Consider the following 20,000-nt stretch of genomic DNA (forward strand, 5'->3'; position numbering starts at 1 on the left):
GGCTGCTGTGTTGTTCTTCCAGGACAGGTCATCCTGTATGTGCACCCCCAGGAATCGGAGGGTTGAGACTCTCTCCACGCTCTCTCCGTCGATGAGCAGGGGCTGGACCTCTGATTTTTTCCTCCTGAAGTCCACGATGATTTCCTGGGTCTTTGACTGGTTCAGCAGCAGGTTGTTAACCTTGCACAGCTTGCTCAGCTGCTCTACCTCATCCCTGTACGCCGCCTCGAAAAAAACAAAGGCCCAGAAGAGGATGTTCTTCCTCCGGCAGCTGAGGAAATTCAGGCTGCCGAGGTCCATGATGGTCCAGTTTTACACGGCCATCATAGAGTCCATCCTCACCCACTCCATCATCACCTGGTTCCCTGCTGCAACGACCAAGGACAAGGCCAAGTTGCAGCGGGTGATACATTCAGCAGAGAGGGTGATCGGCTGTCCCTTGCCCTCCCTCAACTCCCTGCATGACACCAGGGCTCTGAGGAGGGCACGGAAGATCATGGCCGACCCCTTCCACCCCGGCCACGGCCTCCTCACCCTGCTTCCCTCTGGAAGAAGGTTGCGGCTGCCTAAGACATTAAAGGCCCGCCACAGGCTCAGTTTCTTCCCCTCAGCCGCCAGGCTGCTAAATGACTCTGGCTTCCCCCTCCCCCCCGCCTCCAAGCCTGCCCAGGACTGAACATGCACTGGACCTGAAATAACTCTGCACTGCACTTTATATACAGCACTATCCATGCACTGTCCTGTGTTTGTCCTGTTTTTGCCTGTTTTTGCATTTGTATTTGTACTTGTTTTGTTCATGTAGCCTATATGTGAAAAAAGCATAATATGCACCTTCTGTAAATGCCAAAACAAATTCCTATATGTGTCAAGCATAATGGCAATAAACGTTATCTGAATCTGAATCTGAATCTGAATCTTTTATCTGTATTTTATCTTGTTTTCCTCTTTTACCAGTGTTTTCTCTTTTTATCTGTTAAGCTCTGTTTGTCGTTGTAAAATTGTGCTATATAAATAAACGTTACTTACTTAAACATGGCCGCTGTGCTCTTCTCTCAGATGACTCCTCCTCCTCCTCCTCCTCCGGCGGTGACTTCTTCCCCAACAAAATGGCGCAACTGGCGGCCATCTGTAAGATCCAGCTGGACCAGCAATCCACGTAAGCACTTCCTCCTCGTTCTCCTCGTTCTCCTCCCCTCCTCCTCCTCCTCGTCCTCCTCCTCCTCCTCATCCTCCCCCTACTCATCCTCCCCCTACTCCTCCTGCTCCTCCTCCTCCCCCTCCTCCTCCTGCTCCTCCCCTCCCCCCCCCCCTCCTCCTCCTCCTCCTCCTCATCCTCCCCCTACTCATCCTCCCCCTACTCCTCCTGCTCCTCCTCCTCCCCCTCCCCCTCCTCCTCCTGCTCCTCCCCTCCCCCCTCCCCCTCCTCCTCCTCCTCCTCCTCCTCATCCTCCCCCTACTCCTCCTGCTCCTCCTCCTCCCCCTCCTCCTCCTGCTCCTCCCCTCCCCCCTCCCCCTCCTCCTCCTCCTCCTCATCCTTCCCCTACTCCTCCTGCTCCTGCTCCTCCCCCTCCCCCTCCTCCTCCTGCTCCTCCCCTCCCCCCCCCTCCCCCTCCTCCTCCTCCTCCTCCTCTTTCTTTCTCTCTTTTCCTTCGTCTTCTTTAGCATTCTTAACAAACCCCACCCCAAAAAAGGGGGCTGTAACAGATTAGGGCTAACGAGGCTAACCGCTAGCCCCGCCGGTCGGATGTGGTTCAACCCTAATGACGCTTCTGTTGCTCCCCCAGGGGTGGAGTCCACAGGGGGCCTGTGTGTGTTCCCAAAGGCCAGCCACAGCCAGAGCAGACGCCTACCCCCACCCACACCCCCCTCCCCCTTCAGACGGCTGTATTAACCCTGACCCAACAACACCAACAACCCCAACAACTCCAACAACTCCAGCCCACCGTCAACATCAACATCAACACCGCCCACCACCTCGCCCAGCGCGTGCAGTTCCCCTCCCACCCACCGGGGGCGCTGTCCTACCTCCACCCCGCCCAGTGCGGCGGAGCGTACCTCATCCCCGTGCTGTTGCCGCAGCAACAAGGGCGCGGCTCGTACGCCGTGTACATGCACCCGTCCGCCCTCAGGCCACGCCCCCTAGCCTGGCCCCAGCCAACCAGCTTGGCCGTGCGCTCCATGACCTTCGAGGACCAGGCTGGGCGGAGCCCCGGTGATGTCACGGCGGCGGGGGCGGGGCTGCAGCCCCCCCTCAGGGGTCACGACCCCGGCAGCAGCCCCTCCCCCTCGGGGCTGAAGCGTGTGTGTGCAGAGAGACCTTCTGGGGAGGGAAGCCCCTCCAAGACCAAGAGGGTCGACACCCTCTCTAGGGTAAGACTAGACACACACACACACACACACACACACACACACACACACACACACACTCTAGGGCAGGGGTCACCAACTACATTTGTCCAAGGGCCAGAATTTTTCGAAGCTTACACTGTGGGGGCCGGACTTATTTTTATTTATTCTATTTAGGCATAATTAGCATATTATTGTTTAATATCTTCACTTTCTTACAAAATGTATGTTATTGATTTATTATCAGTGTTAACAGACTCCTGACACCTATACTGCAGCCAGCCACCAGGGGGCGATCAAGATATTTTGGCTTCACTTCATTGTAATCATTTTCAGTTATCAATCAAGCAAAATGTCACTCTCAAAGAACCTGAAGCGTAAAATTGATGTGGAAAAACGCAGCTTTAATGAGGAATGGACTGACAAGTACGCATTCATCTGCCAACATTTAGTAACGCAAAACCTGTATGCCTCATCTGCACTGAAGCTATTGAAAAACAATACAATCTTCGCCGTTACAATTATACAAGGCATGAGAAGTCATACCCTGAGACCCGTCACAGAAAAATAGACTTAAAAGCAACTTAAAAGCTGGATATGGATATGCCAGTGGAATTATTAGCAGAACGTTATCTGAACGAGAGGGCAACTAGTGCATCTCTCCGGGCTGTCTGGGTTCTACAATCATAACAAGCCATTTACATCATTCATTTTTTGACTGAGAAGTAATTTTTTATTTAAGTCACTATAATGTGCATGTGAAAAAAGAGCCTATAACACGAAATGTTATACAAGAGCATGTGAGAAAAAAAAACACGAAATGTTAAATGAGAGCTATGACTCATAGTATGAGTGTGTCCCCAGCTGTGGCCCTACCTCCAACAGAACAACATCCTGGAGAAGTTTCAGTCTGGCTTCAGACCTGGCCATAGCACTGAGTCGGCACTTTTAAAGGTTTGGAACGACCTCCTCCTCATCGCAGACTCCAGGAAATGTGCTGCCCTGGTCCTCCTGGACCTCAGCGCAGCTTTTGACACTATAGACCACGCCATCCTCCTCGATCGCCTCCAGCAGGAGGTTGGCATCACCGACACCGCTTTGTCGTGGTTCAAGTCCTACCTCAGCAATAGAACCTACGCCGTCCACATAGCAGACAGCTCCTCCAGACAAGCCAACCTCACCTGTGGGGTCCCTCAGGGCTCCATCCTCGGTCCCATCTTGTTCTCCCTCTACATGCTCCCCCTATGTCTAATCCCTCAACGCTACAAGATCTCATTCCACTTTTATGCGGACGACACCCAGCTCTACCTGTCAATCAACACTGACGACCCCGCCGATCTGAAGCGCCTGATGGACTGCCTCCGCGATGTGAAGGAGTGGATGGCCCAGAGCTTCCTACAGCTGAATGAGAGCAAGGGGGAAATCCTCCTCATCGGCAACACCACCGCCATCACTCAGCTCAGCACCAACATGGGAAGCCTGTCCACCCTTGTCAGACCACATGTCAAGAACCTCGGTGTCATCTTTGACTCCGAGCTTAACCTTGACCGACAAGTGAGCTCCGTCGTGAAGGCATGTTTATACCAACTACGCATCATAGCCAAGATCAAGTCCTTCCTCACCCCCAGCGACCTGAGGAGGGTCGTCCTCATGCTAATCTCATCTAGGCTCGACTACTGCAACTCACTATATGCTGGACTTCCTGATAAGACCATCTACCGCCTGCAGCTAGTCCAAAATGCCGCTGCCAGGCTGGTGTCAGGCACCAAAATGAGGGACCACATCTCCCCTGTCCTCATCTCCCTTCACTGGCTCCCAGTGAAGAAGAGAGTGAAGTTCAAAATCTGCACCTTTGTTTTTAAAGCTCTCAACAGTCTCGCCCCACCCTACATCAAGGACCTCCTGGACCAGTCTACCTCCACAAGGCCCAGACCCAGGCTCAGGTCCGACGCCCAACTCAGCCTGAGGGTCCCACGTACCAACCTCAAGAGGAAGGGTGACCGTGCCTTTGCGGTGATAGCACCGACCCTGTGGAACGCGCTCCCTTCTGCCATCAAGTTTGCCCCCACTCTGGACTCCTTTAGAGCCAAGTTAAAAACCCACCTCTTCCTAAATGACATTCCCTAAATCTACTCCCTATGTGTTGTGAATTGTATGCCTGAGATTTACGTTTAAGTCGTCTGTGTCTGATTGCTTTCTGTGTTCCTTGTCTTTGTCATCTGTTCCTTTACCCGGGCTGCGCCCCGGGCCGATGTAAAAGTTGGATGGGGGGCGCATTATAAATAAAATTAACATAACATAACATAACATTATTGCATGCGAATAGGCGCTACGTCTGCCGAATTCCATTTAAAAGACGGGAATTAGTTTCAGCTTTGCTACTGCTATTTAGATGCAAGGTTGCAGCTTTGTGAATGAGTTAGGTCTGAATCGTCCTGCATTGGAAGAACGATATGAATCTATGCTATGGCCGTGTTCGTAAATTCGCTCTGAGAGAATCAGAGCGTCCACGTGACTGCCTCTAGTCCAATCAAATTACTTGGTTCCATGACAACGTTGAATCCAGTGTGCGCTCCGACGAATTTACGAACGCGCCCTATATGTTCTAAACGGTATTTCCCTCCTCACATTTTCTGAATTAATTAATATTTTAAAAAACATAAATATCCCACGGGCCCGATGGGAAGCTTTGGTGGGCCGCATTCGGCCCGCGGGCCGACTGTTGGTGACCCATGCTCTAGTCTAGGGTAAGACTAGACACACACACACACACACACACACACACTCTAGGGTAAGACTAGACACACACACACACACACACACTCTAGGGTAAGACTAGACACACACACACACACACCGTCACTCTAGGGTAAGACCACTACACACACACACACTCTCTAGGGTAAGACCCCCACACACACCATCACTCTAGGGTAAGACCTCTACACACACATACACACTCTAAGGAAAGACCTCCACACACACACACACACACACACACTCTAGGGTAAGACCCCCACACACACCATCACTCTAGGGTAAGACCTCTACACACACATACACACTCTAGGGAAAGACCTCCACACACACACACACACACACACACACACACACTCTAGGGAAAGACCTCCACACACACACACACACACACACACACACACTCTAGGGTAAGACCCCCCCCCACACACACACACACTCTCTAGGGTAAGACCTCAACACACACACACACTCTCTAGAGTAAGACCTCTCTACACACACTCTCTCTGAGCTCATCTGTCTCCCCCCCCCCCCCCCCCCCTCTAGGATGCGTCCCCTAAGCTGTGTGAGATCCTGCAGGCGCGTCTGAAGGCCAGGCCGAGGGGTCTGCTGTCCAGCCGCCCGGCCCCCCACGCCCTCCACCTGGACCCCGAGTTCCTCAACACCCCCGGAGGCCCCGCCCCCGGCCTCGCCCTGGCCAATCAGACGCTGGCGCAGAGCCTGGAGAGCTTCCTGGAGAAGGAGGACAGGGGCGCGGCCTCGGACGGGGAGGCGGGGCTAATGACCCCGGTCAGGGCCGTCCCCCTGACCCCCGCGCACCTGCACACTGAGGTACACACACACACACACTCACACACCTGCACACTGAGGTACACACACACACACACACACACCTGCACACTGAGGTACACACACACACTCCTGCACACTGAGGTACACACACACACACACACCTGCACACTGAGGTACACACACACACACCTACACACTGAGGTACATACACACACACACACACACCTGCACACTGAGGTACACACACACACACACCTACACACTGAGGTACACACACACACACCTGCACACTGAGGTACACACACACACACACACACACACCTGCACACTGAGGTACACACACACACACCTGCACACTGAGGTACACACACACACACACACACCTGCACACTGAGGTACACACACACACACACCTACACACTGAGGTACATACACACACCTGCACACTGAGGTACACACACCTACACACACACACACACCTGCACACTGAGGTACACACACACACTCACACACCTGCACACTGAGGTACACACACACACCTGCACACTGAGGTACACACACCTACACACACACACACACCTGCACACTGAGGTACACACACCTACACACACACACACCTGCATACTGAGGTACACACACCTACACACACACTGAGGTACACACTCACCTACACACAGAGGTACACATACCTGCACACAGAGGTACACACACACACACACACACACACACACACACCTGCACACTGAGGTACACTCTCTGGATGCTGGGTGTGATGTGTCAATGATGGCGTATGTCACTGTAACAGTTGTTTCTCTCTCTCTCCCCTCCTCCCTCTCTCTCTCTCTCTCTGTCTCTCTCTCTCCCCCTCCCCCCCTCTCTCTCTCTCCCCCTCTCCCTCCCTCCCTCCCTCCCTCCCTCTCTCCCAGACCCTGATCCCGACAGGCTATCTGATCCCCATCTCCCAGTCGTCCCTGTTGACCTACAAAGACCCCCACGGCCCCCCCGGAGAGGGCAGCAGGGCCCCCACCCCCACCTACAACATCTACCACACCCCCACCGCAGGTACACACACACACACACACACACACACCCACCTACAACATCTACCACACCCCCACCGCAGGTACACACACACACACACACCCCCACCTACAACATCTACCACACCCCCACCGCAGGTACACACACACACACACACACACACACACCTACAACATCTACCACACACCCACCGCAAGTACACACACACACACACACTCACCGCAAAGAAGTTTGAACACATTACACCAATCCTGAGATCTCTGCGCTGGCTACCAGTCTCTCAGAGAATTGAATTCAAAGTACTCCTAATTACATACAAATCACAAAATCCATATCAGATCTCCTCCCACCCTATATTCCAGCCAGGCCCCTAAGGTCAGCTGAGACTAATCAGCTAATCATTCCAAGAGTGAAAACAAAACACGGTGCAGCAGCTTTCAGTCACGCTGCCGCATTCTCCTGGAACAAACTCCCTGAAGAAATCAAACAGGCCCAAACCCTACAAATATTTAAATCTAAGCTAAAAACCTTCATGTTTTGCAGCAGTTATGGTTAAACACAAACACTTCTATCAATGTCTTTTATCCATTAACTATTGTCTTATTACATGTTTTATCTATACTTCTTATATTTGCTTTTATTCATTGTCATGTTTTATTTTTGTTACTATCCTCCTCTTGCTGTATTTTAATAATGTATCTAAAGCACTTTGAGTTGCCCCTGTTGAATGAAATGTGCTCTACAAATAAACCTGCCTTGCCCCCCCCTCCCCCCTCCCCCCAGGCTCCAGACCCCCGCCCATCCAGGAGTTCACCCCCACCAGCGTGCCCCTCCAGCGCCCCCCCCCCGCCTCCCCCTTCCCTGGCCAGGCCCACCGCCTGCACAGCCCCAGCCCCGCCATCCTCAACTTCACCCTGCAGAACCTGGGCCTGATCCCCAGCCCCGGGCCCCTCCCCGCCCCCGGCCTCGCCCCGGAGCAGCCCAGCCCCCTGGGCCCCCACCTGGGCCACCACCTGGGCCCCCTGCCCCCCCACCTGGGCCTGCAGCAGCGGGGGGGGATGGTGTTCGTCAAGCCCATGTCGCCCGTGGCCGTCCAGCACCAGATCCCAGGACAGCAGCTCACCTTCATCAGCCTGCAGCAGGTAGGAACACACACACACACACACACACACACACACACAACCATCAGCATACCACTGGGTCTCACACAACTTCCACCCCCACAAGCCTGTTTATCAGAAACACTGCAGTTAGTCAGTGGTGTTTAATCCAGGTGTGGTCTGCTAACTGCTCTGTTAGTGGTGTTTACATTTACATGTTTGACATTTAGCAGACGCCTTTTTCCAAAGCGACTTACAATCGATACATTTGACTAAGCAAGTGAATCATCAATCCACCAGTCGTAGCAGGAAGAGTAATCGAGCTCAGGCCAGGGGCCATTGGCAGTCGTCGTGATAGAAGGAGAAAGAAAGAAAGATTTTTAAAGAAGAAATAGACACAGGAGAAACAGTACAAGTGGGGAAGTAGAACTCTTAGGAGACACAGTATAGGGGGAAGTAGAACTCTTAGGAGACACAGTATAGGGGGAAGTAGAACTCTTAGGAGACACAGTATAGGGGGTAGTAGAACTCTTAGGAGACACAGTATAGGAGGAAGTAGAACTCTTAGGAGACACTATATAGGGGGAAGTAGAACTCTTAGGAGACACAGACACCATCACTCTAGGGTAAGACCTCTACACACACATACACACTCTAGGGAAAGACCTCCACACACACACACACACACACACACACTCTAGGGAAAGACCTCCACACACACACACACACACACACACACACACACACACACACACACTCTAGGGTAAGACCCCCCCCCACACACACACACACTCTCTAGGGTAAGACCTCAACACACACACACACACTCTCTCTGAGCTCATCTGTCTCCCCCCCCCCCCCTCTAGGATGCGTCCCCTAAGCTGTGTGAGATCCTGCAGGCGCGTCTGAAGGCCAGGCGGGGGGGTCTGCTGTCCAGCCGCCCGGCCCCCCACGCCCTCCACCTGGACCCCGAGTTCCTCAACACCCCTGGAGGCCCCGCCCCCGGCCTCGCCCTGGCCAATCAGACGCTGGCGCAGAGCCTGGAGAGCTTCCTGGAGAAGGAGGACAGGGGCGCGGCCTCGGACGGGGAGGCGGGGCTAATGACCCCGGTCAGGGCCGTCCCCCTGACCCCCGCGCACCTGCACACTGAGGTACACACACACACACACACACTCACACACCTGCACACTGAGGTACACACACACACACACACACACCTGCACACTGAGGTACACACACACACACACACACCTGCACACTGAGGTACACACACACACCTGCACACTGAGGTACACACACACACACACACACACACACACACACCTGCACACTGAGATACACACACACACACCTGCACACTGAGGTACACACACACACACTCACACACACCTACACACTGAGGTACATACACAAAATTGATGTAAAATTGATGTGGAAAAACGCAGCTTTAATGAGGAATGGACTGACAAGTACGCATTCATCTGCCAACATTTAGTAACGCAAAACCTGTATGCCTCATCTGCACTGAAGCTATTGAAAAACAATACAATCTTCGCCGTTACAATTATACAAGGCATGAGAAGTCATACCCTGAGACCCGTCACAGAAAAATAGACTTAAAAGCAACTTAAAAGCTGGATATGGATATGCCAGTGGAATTATTAGCAGAACGTTATCTGAACGAGAGGGCAACTAGTGCATCTCTCCGGGCTGTCTGGGTTCTACAATCATAACAAGCCATTTACATCATTAATTTTTTGACTGAGAAGTTATTTGTTATTTAAGTCACTATAATGTGCATGTGAAAAAAGAGCCTATAACACGAAATGTTAAACAAGAGCATGTGAAAAAAAAAAAACGAAATGTTAAATGAAAGCTATGACTCATAGTATGAGTGTGTCCCCATTCTTGCATGCGAATAGGCGCTACGTCTGCCGAATTCCATTTAAAAGGGAATTAGTTTCAGCTTTGCTACTGCTATTTAGATGCAAGGTTGCAGCTTTGTGAATGAGTTAGGTCTGAATCGTCCTGCATTGGAAGAACGATATGAATCTATGCTATGGCCGCGTTCGTAAATTCGCTCTGAGAGAATCAGAGAGTCCACGTGACTGCCTCTAGTCCAATCAAATTACTTGGTTCCATGACAACGTTGAATCCAGTGTGCGCTCCGACGAATTTACGAACGCGCCCTATATGTTCTAAACGGTATTTCCCTCCTCACATTTTCTGAATTAATTAATATTTTAAAAAACATAAATATCCCACGGGCCCGATGGGAAGCTTTGGTGGGCCAACTGTTGGTGACCCATGCTCTAGGGTAAGACTACACACACACACACACACACACACACACACACACACACACACACACACACACACACACACACACACACTCTAGGGTAAGACTAGACACACACACACACCATCACTCTAGGGTAAGACCTCTACACACACATACACACTCTAGGGAAAGACCTCCACACACACACACTCTCTAGGGTAAGACCTCTACACACACACTCTAGGGTAAGACCCCCACACACACCATCACTCTAGGGAAAGACCTCTACACACACCATCACTCTAGGGCAACCGCTGCTCTAGGGTAAGACCTCTACACACACACACACACACTCTAGGGTAAGACCTCTACACACACACACGCTCTAGGGTAAGACCTCTACACACACATACACACTCTAGGGAAAGACCTCCAAACACACACACACTCTAGGGTAAGACCTCTACACACACATACACACTCTAGGGAAAGACCTCCACACACACACACACTCTCTAGGGTAAGACCCCCACACACACCATCACTCTAGGGAAAGACCCCCCCCACACACACATACACACTCTAGGGAAAGACCTCAACACACACACACACACACACACACACACACACTCTAGGGTAAGACCTCAACACACACACACACACACACACACACACACACTCTAGAGTAAGACCTCTCTACACACACTCTCTCTGAGCTCATCTGTCTCCCCCCCCCCCCCCCCCTCTAGGATGCGTCCCCTAAGCTGTGTGAGATCCTGCAGGCGCGTCTGAAGGCCAGGCGGAGGGGTCTGCTGTCCAGCCGCCCGGCCCCCCACGCCCTCCACCTGGACCCCGAGTTCCTCAACACCCCCGGAGGCCCCGCCCCCGGCCTCGCCCTGGCCAATCAGACGCTGGCGCAGAGCCTGGAGAGCTTCCTGGAGAAGGAGGACAGGGGCGCGGCCTCGGACGGGGAGGCGGGTCTAATGACCCCGGTCAGGGCCGTCCCCCTGACCCCCGCGCACCTGCACACTGAGGTACACACACACACACACTCACACACCTGCACACTGAGGTACACACACACACACACACACACACACCTGCACACTGAGGTACACACACACACACACACACACACACCTGCACACTGAGGTACACACACACACACACACCTGCACACTGAGGTACACACACACACACACACCTGCACACTGAGGTACACACACACACACACACCTGCACACTGAGGTACACACACACACACCTACACACTGAGGTACATACACACACCTGCACACTGAGGTACACACACCTACACACACACACACACACCTGCACACTGAGGTACACACACACACTCACACACCTGCACACTGAGGTACACACACACACACCTGCACACTGAGGTACACACCTACACACACACACACACACACACACACACACACCTGCACACTGAGGTACACACACCTACACACACACACCTGCATACTGAGGTACACACACCTACACACACACTGAGGTACACACTCACCTACACACAGAGGTACACATACCTGCACACAGAGGTACACACACACACACACACACACACACACCTGCACACTGAGGTACACTCTCTGGATGCTGGGTGTGATGTGTCAATGATGGCGTATGTCACTAACAGTTGTTTCTCTCTCTCTCCCCTCCTCCCTCTCTCTCTCTCTCTCTCTGTGTCTCTCTCTCTCTCTCTCCCCCTCCCCCCCTCTCTCTCTCTCCCCCTCTCCCTCCCTCCCTCCCTCCCTCCCTCCCTCTCTCCCAGACCCTGATCCCGACAGGCTATCTGATCCCCATCTCCCAGTCGTCCCTGTTGACCTACAAAGACCCCCACGGCCCCCCCGGAGAGGGCAGCAGGGCCCCCACCCCCACCTACAACATCTACCACACCCCCACCGCAGGTACACACACACACACACACACACACACCCCCACCTACAACATCTACCACACCCCCACCGCAGGTACACACACACACCCCCACCCCCACCTACAACATCTACCACACCCCCACAGCAGGTACACACACACACACACACCCACCTACAACATCTACCACACCCCCACCGCAGGTACACACACACACACACACACACACACACACACACACACACACCTACAACATCTACCACACACCCACCGCAAGTACACACACACACACACTCACCGCAAAGAAGTTTGAACACATTACACCAATCCTGAGATCTCTGCGCTGGCTACCAGTCTCTCAGAGAATTTAATTCAAAGTACTCCTAATTACATACAAATCACAAAATCCATATCAGATCTCCTCCCACCCTATATTCCAGCCAGGCCCCTAAGGTCAGCTGAGACTAATCAGCTAATCATTCCAAGAGTGAAAACAAAACACGGTGCAGCAGCTTTCAGTCACGCTACCGCATTCTCCTGGAACAAACTCCCTGAAGAAATCAAACAGGCCCAAACCCTACAAATATTTAAATCTAAGCTAAAAACCTTCATGTTTTGCAGCAGTTATGGTTAAACACAAACACTTCTATCAATGTCTTTTATCCATTAACTATTGTCTTATTACATGTTTTATCTATACTTCTTATATTTGCTTTTATTCATTGTCATGTTTTATTTTTGTTACTATCCTCCTCTTGCTGTATTTTAATAATGCATCTAAAGCACTTTGAGTTGCCCCTGTTGAATGAAATGTGCTCTACAAATAAACCTGCCTTGCCCCCCCCTCCCCCCTCCCCCCAGGCTCCAGACCCCCGCCCATCCAGGAGTTCACCCCCACCAGCGTGCCCCTCCAGCGCCCCCCCCCCGCCTCCCCCTTCCCTGGCCAGGCCCACCGCCTGTACAGCCCCAGCCCCGCCATCCTCAACTTCACCCTGCAGAACCTGGGCCTGATCCCCAGCCCCGGGCCCCTCCCCGCCCCCGGCCTCGCCCCGGAGCAGCCCAGCCCCCTGGGCCCCCACCTGGGCCACCACCTGGGCCCCCTGCCCCCCCACCTGGGCCTGCAGCAGCGGGGGGGGATGGTGTTCGTCAAGCCCATGTCGCCCGTGCCCGTCCAGCACCAGATCCCAGGACAGCAGCTCACCTTCATCAGCCTGCAGCAGGTAGGAACACACACACACACACACACACACACACACACACACAACCATCAGCATACCACTGGGTCTCACACAACTTCCACCCCCACAAGCCTGTTTATCAGAAACACTGCTGTTAGTCAGTGGTGTTTAATCCAGGTGTGGTCTGCTAACTGCTCTGTTAGTGGTGTTTACATTTACATTTTAGGCATTTAGCAGACGCCTTTTTCTAAAGCGACTTACAATCGATACATTTGACTAAGCAAGTGAATCATCAATCCACCAGTCGTAGCAGGAAGAGTAATCGAGCTCAGGCCAGGGGCCATTGGCAGTCTCAGTGATAGAAGAAGAAAGAAAGAAAGATTTTTAAAGAAGAAATAGACACAGGAGAAACAGTACAAGTGGGGAAGTAGAACTCTTAGGAGACCCAGTATAGGAGGAAGTAGAACTCTTAGGAGACCCAGAATAGGAGGAAGTAGAACTCTTAAGGGCTCTGCACACAGCGTGCGATTTCTGTTGCGCGTCAACGTTCCATTTTGAAGTTTGAATGGAAGTCTATGAGAACATACAACAGAAATTGCATCGCACGCTGTGTGCATTGGGATGCGATGTTTTATGATTTTCTCATAGACTTCCATTCAAACTTCAAAATGGAACGTTGACGCGCAACAGAAATCGCACGCTGTGTGCAGAGCCCTTTAGGAGACCCAGTATAGGAGGAAGTAGAACTCTTAGGAGACACAGTATAGGAGGAAGTAGAACTCTTAGGAGACACAGTATAGGGGGAAGTAGAACTCTTAGGAGACACAGTATAGGAGGAAGTAGAACTCTTAGGAGACACAGTATAGGGGGAAGTAGAACTCTTAGGAGACACAGTATAGGAGGAAGTAGAACTCTTAGGAGACACAGTATAGGGGGAAGTAGAACTCTTAGGAGACACAGTATAGGAGGAAGTAGAACTCTTAGGAGACACAGTATAGGGGGAAGTAGAACTCTTAGGAGACACAGTATAGGAGGAAGTAGAACTCTTAGGAGACACAGTATAGGGGGAAGTAGAACTCTTAGGAGACACAATATAGGAGGAAGTAGAACTCTTAGGAGACCCAGTATAGGAGGAAGTAGAACTCTTAGGAGACACAGTATAGGAGGAAGTAGAACTCTTAGGAGACACAGTATAGGAGGAAGTAGAACTCTTAGGAGACACAGTATAGGGGGAAGTAGAACTCTTAGGAGACACAGTATAGGGGGAAGTAGAACTCTTAGGAGACACAGTATAGGAGGAAGTAGAACTCTTAGGAGACAAAGTATAGGGGGAAGTAGAACTCTTAGGAGACACAGTATAGGGGGTAGTAGAACTCTTAGGAGACACAGACACCATCACTCTAGGGTAAGACCTCTACACACACATACACACTCTAGGGAAAGACCTCCACACACACACACACACACACACACACACACACACACACACACACTCTAGGGAAAGACCTCCACACACACACACACACACACACACACACACTCTAGGGTAAGACCCCCCCACACACACACACACACTCTCTAGGGTAAGACCTCAACACACACACACACACTCTCTCTGAGCTCATCTGTCTCCCCCCCCCCCCCCTCTAGGATGCGTCCCCTAAGCTGTGTGAGATCCTGCAGGCGCGTCTGAAGGCCAGGCGGAGGGGTCTGCTGTCCAGCCGCCCGGCCCCCCACGCCCTCCACCTGGACCCCGAGTTCCTCAACACCCCCGGAGGCCCCGCCCCCGGCCTCGCCCTGGCCAATCAGACGCTGGCGCAGAGCCTGGAGAGCTTCCTGGAGAAGGAGGACAGGGGCGCGGCCTCGGACGGGGAGGCGGGGCTAATGACCCCGGTCAGGGCCGTCCCCCTGACCCCCGCGCACCTGCACACTGAGGTACACACACACACACACTCACACACCTGCACACTGAGGTACACACACACACACACACACACACACCTGCACACTGAGGTACACACACACACACACACACACACCTGCACACTGAGGTACACACACACACCTGCACACTGAGGTACACACACACACACACACACACACCTGCACACTGAGGTACACACACCTGCACACTGAGGTACACACACACACACACACACACACACCTGCACACTGAGGTACACACACACACACACTCACACACACCTACACACTGAGGTACATACACAAAATTGATGTAAAATTGATGTGGAAAAACGCAGCTTTAATGAGGAATGGAATGACAAGTACGCATTCATCTGCCAACATTTAGTAACGCAAAACCTGTATGCCTCATCTGCACTGAAGCTATTGAAAAACAATACAATCTTCGCCGTTACAATTATACAAGGCATGAGAAGTCATACCCTGAGACCCGTCACAGAAAAATAGACTTAAAAGCAACTTAAAAGCTGGATATGGATATGCCAGTGGAATTATTAGCAGAACGTTATCTGAACGAGAGGGCAACTAGTGCATCTCTCCGGGCTGTCTGGGTTCTACAATCATAACAAGCCATTTACATCATTAATTTTTTGACTGAGAAGTTATTTGTTATTTAAGTCACTATAATGTGCATGTGAAAAAAGAGCCTATAACACGAAATGTTAAACAAGAGCATGTGAAGAAAAAAAAACGAAATGTTAAATGAAAGCTATGACTCATAGTATGAGTGTGTCCCCATTCTTGCATGCGAATAGGCGCTACGTCTGCCGAATTCCATTTAAAAGACGGGAATTAGTTTCAGCTTTGCTACTGCTATTTAGATGCAAGGTTGCAGCTTTGTGAATGAGTTAGGTCTGAATCGTCCTGCATTGGAAGAACGATATGAATCTATGCTATGGCCGCGTTCGTAAATTCGCTCTGAGAGAATCAGAGAGTCCACGTGACTGCCTCTAGTCCAATCAAATTACTTGGTTCCATGACAACGTTGAATCCAGTGTGCGCTCCGACGAATTTACGAACGCGCCCTATATGTTCTAAACGGTATTTCCCTCCTCACATTTTCTGAATTAATTAATATTTTAAAAAACATAAATATCCCACGGGCCCGATGGGAAGCTTTGGTGGGCCAACTGTTGGTGACCCATGCTCTAGGGTAAGACTAGACACACACACACACACACACACACACTCTAGGGTAAGACTAGACACACACACACACACACACACACACACACACACACACACTCTAGGGTAAGACTAGACACACACACACACACACCATCACTCTAGGGTAAGACCTCTACACACACATACACACTCTAGGGAAAGACCTCCACACACACACACTCTCTAGGGTAAGACCTCTACACACACACTCTAGGGTAAGACCCCCACACACACCATCACTCTAGGGAAAGACCTCTACACACACCATCACTCTAGGGCAACCGCTGCTCTAGGGTAAGACCTCTACACACACACACACACTCTAGGGTAAGACCTCTACACACACACACGCTCTAGGGTAAGACCTCTACACACACATACACACTCTAGGGAAAGACCTCCAAACACACACACACTCTAGGGTAAGACCTCTACACACACATACACACTCTAGGGAAAGACCTCCACACACACACACTCTCTAGGGTAAGACCCCCACACACACCATCACTCTAGGGAAAGACCCCCCCCACACACACATACACACTCTAGGGAAAGACCTCAACACACACACACACACACACACACACACACACACACACACACACTCTAGGGTAAGACCTCAACACACACACACACACTCTCTAGAGTAAGACCTCTCTACACACACTCTCTCTGAGCTCATCTGTCTCCCCCCCCCCCCCCCCCCCCTCTAGGATGCGTCCCCTAAGCTGTGTGAGATCCTGCAGGCGCGTCTGAAGGCCAGGCGGAGGGGTCTGCTGTCCAGCCGCCCGGCCCCCCACGCCCTCCACCTGGACCCCGAGTTCCTCAACACCCCCGGAGGCCCCGCCCCCGGCCTCGCCCTGGCCAATCAGACGCTGGCGCAGAGCCTGGAGAGCTTCCTGGAGAAGGAGGACAGGGGCGCGGCCTCGGACGGGGAGGCGGGGCTAATGACCCCGGTCAGGGCCGTCCCCCTGACCCCCGCGCACCTGCACACTGAGGTACACACACACACACACTCACACACCTGCACACTGAGGTACACACACACACACACACACACACACACACACACACCTGCACACTGAGGTACACACACACACACACACCTGCACACTGAGGTACACACACACACACACCTGCACACTGAGGTACACACACACACACACACCTGCACACTGAGGTACACACACACACACACCTATACACTGAGGTACATACACACACCTGCACACTGAGGTACACACACCTACACACACACACACACACCTGCACACTGAGGTACACACACACACTCACACACCTGCACACTGAGGTACACACACACACACCTGCACACTGAGGTACACACACCTACACACACACACACACACACACACACACCTGCACACTGAGGTACACACACCTACACACACACACCTGCATACTGAGGTACACACACCTACACACACACTGAGGTACACACTCACCTACACACAGAGGTACACATACCTGCACACAGAGGTACACACACACACACACACACACACCTGCACACTGAGGTACACTCTCTGGATGCTGGGTGTGATGTGTCAATGATGGCGTATGTCACTAACAGTTGTTTCTCTCTCTCTCCCCTCCTCCCTCTCTCTCTCTCTCTCTGTGTCTCTCTCTCTCTCTCTCTCCCCCTCCCCCCCTCTCTCTCTCTCCCCCTCTCCCTCCCTCCCTCCCTCCCTCCCTCTCTCCCAGACCCTGATCCCGACAGGCTATCTGATCCCCATCTCCCAGTCGTCCCTGTTGACCTACAAAGACCCCCCCGGAGAGGGCAGCAGGGCCCCCACCCCCACCTACAACATCTACCACACCCCCACTGCAGGTACACACACACACACCCCCACCTACAACATCTACCACACCCCCACCGCAGGTACACACACACACACACACACACACACACACACACACACCTACAACATCTACCACACACCCACCGCAAGTACACACACACACACTCACCGCAAAGAAGTTTGAACACATTACACCAATCCTGAGATCTCTGCGCTGGCTACCAGTCTCTCAGAGAATTTAATTCAAAGTACTCCTAATTACATACAAATCACAAAATCCATATCAGATCTCCTCCCACCCTATATTCCAGCCAGGCCCCTAAGGTCAGCTGAGACTAATCAGCTAATCATTCCAAGAGTGAAAACAAAACACGGTGCAGCAGCTTTCAGTCACGCTACCGCATTCTCCTGGAACAAACTCCCTGAAGAAATCAAACAGGCCCAAACCCTACAAATATTTAAATCTAAGCTAAAAACCTTTATGTTTTGCAGCAGTTATGGTTAAACACAAACACTTCTATCAATGTCTTTTATCCATTAACTATTGTCTTATTACATGTTTTATCTATACTTTTTATATTTGCTTTTATTCATTGTCATGTTTTATTTTTGTTACTATCCTCCTCTTGCTGTATTTTAATAATGTATCTAAAGCACTTTGAGTTGCCCCTGTTGAATGAAATGTGCTCTACAAATAAACCTGCCTTGCCCCCCCCTCCCCCCTCCCCCCAGGCTCCAGACCCCCGCCCATCCAGGAGTTCACCCCCACCAGCGTGCCCCTCCAGCGCCCCCCCCCCCGCCTCCCCCTTCCCTGGCCAGGCCCACCGCCTGTACAGCTCCAGCCCCGCCATCCTCAACTTCAACCTGCAGAACCTGGGCCTGATCCCCAGCCCCGGGCCCCTCCCCGCCCCCGGCCTCGCCCCGGAGCAGCCCAGCCCCCTGGGCCCCCACCTGGGCCACCATCTGGGCCCCCTGCCCCCCCACCTGGGCCTGCAGCAGCGGGGGGGGATGGTGTTCGTCAAGCCCATGTCGCCCGTGCCCGTCCAGCACCAGATCCCAGGACAGCAGCTCACCTTCATCAGCCTGCAGCAGGTAGGAACACACACACACACACACACACACACACACACACACACACACACACACACACAACCATCAGCATACCACTGGGTCTCACACAACTTCCACCCCCACAAGCCTGTTTATCAGAAACACTGCTGTTAGTCAGTGGTGTTTAATCCAGGTGTGGTCTGCTAACTGCTCTGTTAGTGGTGTTTACATTTACATTTTAGGCATTTAGCAGACGCCTTTTTCTAAAGCGACTTACAATCGATACATTTGACTAAGCAAGTGAATCATCAATCCACCAGTCGTAGCAGGAAGAGTAATCGAGCTCAGGCCAGGGGCCATTGGCAGTCTCAGTGATAGAAGAAGAAAGAAAGAAAGATTTTTAAAGAAGAAATAGACACAGGAGAAACAGTACAAGTGGGGAAGTAGAACTCGTAGGAGACACAGTATAGGGGGAAGTAGAACTCTTAGGAGACCCAGTATAGGAGGAAGTAGAACTCTTAGGAGACCCAGAATAGGAGGAAGTAGAACTCTTAGGAGACACAGTATAGGAGGA

At 52.0% G+C, this 20,000-nt stretch overlaps 1 pseudogene across 1 annotated transcript in view; it reads left to right on the forward strand.

Moving 5' to 3' along the window:
• Window positions 1-20,000, forward strand: part of LOC308150808 (transcription factor E2F8-like) — a 27,347-nt pseudogene that overhangs the window by 5,765 nt on the left and 1,582 nt on the right. Inside the window, exons 7-11 of the transcript in view lie at window positions 1,057-1,156; window positions 1,785-2,370; window positions 17,267-17,551; window positions 18,279-18,405; window positions 19,109-19,468. The product of the transcript in view is annotated as a transcription factor E2F8-like (transcript). The remainder of the gene's footprint in view (window positions 1-1,056; window positions 1,157-1,784; window positions 2,371-17,266; window positions 17,552-18,278; window positions 18,406-19,108; window positions 19,469-20,000) is intronic.

This window comes from Nansenia antarctica (assembly GCF_963989245.1).
Source record: "Nansenia antarctica genome assembly, chromosome: 2".
Taxonomy (NCBI): Eukaryota; Metazoa; Chordata; class Actinopteri; order Argentiniformes; family Microstomatidae; genus Nansenia; species Nansenia antarctica.